The 3,284-nt window shown below is 41.9% G+C and overlaps 1 pseudogene; it reads left to right on the plus strand.

Annotated features, from left to right (window-relative positions):
* The first annotated feature begins 453 nt into the window (after positions 1-453).
* LOC117362304 lies at positions 454-2,611 on the plus strand (annotated as a pseudogene).
* The last annotated feature ends 673 nt before the right edge of the window (positions 2,612-3,284 follow it).

The raw sequence follows: 3,284 nt of genomic DNA on the forward strand, positions 1-3,284 counted from the left end.
CAACCATGGCATTTATTTTATAACTTTGTAGCAATCCAATTCAATTTACATCGCAAAATCCTCAGTATAAAGCCAAGTTTTCATTAATTTCTGAGGTAATATATAGAAATAAAATAAAAAAATACAAAGGAAATAAGGTGATATCTTTTTTATTTCACTAAGAGCGCATTTTATGATGAGTTTTCGAAGGTAACCCATCTTTGGATTCAGATCAGAAATAAGCAAATGATGACAAATATCAGTAAATATCAAGAAACCATGAAAGAAAGTTTCACAGGAAGAGGGAGGGGTGGGTGGGGAAGCGGGAGATAGAGAGATTACATAGCAGTTTTAATGTCTGAGACAGAGATGTGGCAAAAACAGTTAAAATCTGTTCTTATTTCAACTTCTTTATCTATTATAAACATTATTGAGTCTCTCTTCTCAAATTTGTATCCATAGTGACCCCCAACCATGATCTTCTCCAACACCAACAGCAACATGGAGGTGTCCAAGTTCATCCTCATGGGTTTTCCTGGGATCTAAAGCTGGCAGCACTGGCTGGCCATTCCCCTGGCTCTTCTCTTCCTTGTAGCCATTGTGGCCAATATCACTTTGCTCATTACTTTCTATGTTGATCCAAATCTCCACGAATCCATGTACTATTTTCTGGCCATGGTCTGTCAGAAAGGCCTCGTTATCACCTGGTATTCCTGCACCTTTGGCGATCCTGAGCTGTGCCTGGCAACTTGCCTTTTTCTCACCTGATATTTGCTGCACATTGGCGATCCTGGGCTGTGCATGGCGACCGATCCATGGCGAGTGGGGTTGATGGTGAGTTGGAGAGGGAGTGTTGCTGAGGTCGACGGAGGGTGATTGAGTCGCCGAATGGAGGCGGTTGTCGAGGCAGAAGCGCCATATCTGAGGTGATCGGCGTGGACTCCAACTCCCTGCAGCGATGCAGATTCGGATTTCCTACTGCCAATGTGGCATCAGTAGGACGGGAGGTCCGGAGAATGGCTTTTCATCATGCCTGGAGTCTTACCGCGCCTGATGTCCCACAGCCGACTTGGATTACTGTTGTGAGGGACGGTACCATCAAGGGTGAGGACTGGTTGAGTGAGCTGCATTGTCCAGACCAAGGAGCGGAAAATTGAAGCTGGAAGATCTGTGAGCTGTTGAGTGTAATGGACAGTATTCCGGAAAATCGAGAAATGCTTCTCTCTGCTTTGAAAAAGTGGACCCATGGCTGATGTGCAGAGGTTGATGATGGCAGTTGCCCGGCTGAAACGGCTAAAGCTCTAGGGATGATGACATTGATGATCAATGGAAATGAAATTAAGTCCTTCCTGACTTTTGTTCTATTATGCATATTATATCTATTTCTTTTTTATCTATTTGTTTAGTTTTCATTTAAAATTTCTTAGAATTCTATTGTTTAACTGTTTCTCATTCTATTCTATTCATATGCCTTCCTCTACCTTTTCTTTTTTCCTCACTTCTAATGTTTATTTTTCTTTTTACTTTTCTATATTTGATTTAATTCTTAAAATTATTTTCTATTTAATTAGTTTCTTTCCATTACATTATTATTTTGGAATGTACGTTTTGTTTTTAACAGTATGGTATTGAGAGTTCAATGTATTCTTTTTAGGATGTCTCATATCTCATTTTTTCCTCTATCTTTATTTTCCTCTCTATTATTTACTAATTTGTTTGTTCTCAGGTACTTTAGTTAGATTGTGAGCCTTCGGGACAGTAAGGGAATTTCAAAGTACCTATTCTTTATTTATTTATCTTATTTTATTGTATCCTTTAATGTATTTCTCTGTAAACCGCTTCAAACTTAACGGATTTAGCGGTATATAAGAAATACATTACATTACATTTAGATTTGTGCAACACATTTACCCCCTAACTCCTGGGGATCCTCTGGTTTGATGCAAAGACTATCAGCTCCACAGCTTGCTTTGCTCAGATATACTTTGTTCATTGTTTTCTTGGCATGGAGTCCGGGATCTTCCTTGTCATGGCTTACGATCGCTATGTTGCAATCTGCAACCCCTTACGATATTTCTACATAATTACCAGTAGCTTTGTAGTAAAGACCATGGCTTTTATCCTGATCAGAAGTGCAGTGTTGCTTCTACCGGTGCCTTTGCTTGCTGCCAGGCTACATTACTGCTCCAGGAATACTATCAAATACAGTTTCTGTGTCAACTTAGCAGTGATATCCCTGGCTTGTGAAGATTTTACCACAAGTAGTGCTTACCAGCTGATTGTGGCCTGGTCTTTTCTAAGTGGGGACCTTGCGTTAATCATTGTCTCCTATTGTTCCATCTTCCAGGCTGTGTTGAGGTTGAAGTCAGAAGGGGCAGCAATGAAGGCCTTGAGTACCTGCTCTTCCCATCTCATTCTCATCCTTTTCTTTTATACCGTCCTTGTGGTTTTGGCCATTACCCACAAAAGTGCCAACAAAATCCCATCTGACATCCTAAACTTGGTAAATGTTTTACATCTCCTAGTCCCTCCATCTCTGAACCCCATTGTCTATGGTGTGAGGACCAAAGAGATTAAACATGGCATCCTGAAAGTGTTCATGAAAAGCAAAACACTTTCCATTGAAAAGTGAGGAAAGCTACTGCAAAAACAAGAGCTTCACAACAACAAATAAGAGCCAGAAGCAGGGCAGGATTAACCAACAGGCCAAGTAGGCACGTGCCTAGGGCCCGAAATGGTCAGGGGGGCCCAATGAAGGAAGGCATCAACATTGTTTTTTTCAAACGGCGATGGGCCCCTCCAGCATCGATCGGCAACGTGGCCCCCCCTCCAATGACAGAAAGTAAGACAAGCAAGCAACGCGGGTAAGATAGGCAACGGGAACTGTAATTGTGCAAGCGGTGCTGCTTGCCCAACGCTTCCTTCTGACGCAGCTTCCTGTTTCCGCCTGGGCGCAGGGTGGGGCTGGGCAGGGGGGCCCAGTGTACTTGTGTATCCTCGACAAATTAACCCTGCCCTGGCCAGAAGATCTCAATCTTTCTACAGTACTGTAAAATCTTCTTGTGGACTTGATGTCTCATGAAACTAAAGTCTCTTTAGGGGCTTTCTATAGTAGAAAATGAAATTTCAACATCTCTTCCTATTTTGTTTCTTCTTTTTTTAATGAAATGAAATACTTTGGACGGAACTCTTGACTAAGATAAATCACTTTACCCAACTAAGGATCCCCCCTTTTGGACTGGTCCTCAGGGTTCCTGCAAACGACTTAATACCGCTTGCTCATTCCCACTTCCCAATACCTTCCT

The sequence above is a fragment of the Geotrypetes seraphini genome, chromosome 6 (genome assembly GCF_902459505.1).
Source record: "Geotrypetes seraphini chromosome 6, aGeoSer1.1, whole genome shotgun sequence".
NCBI lineage: Eukaryota > Metazoa > Chordata > Amphibia > Gymnophiona > Dermophiidae > Geotrypetes > Geotrypetes seraphini.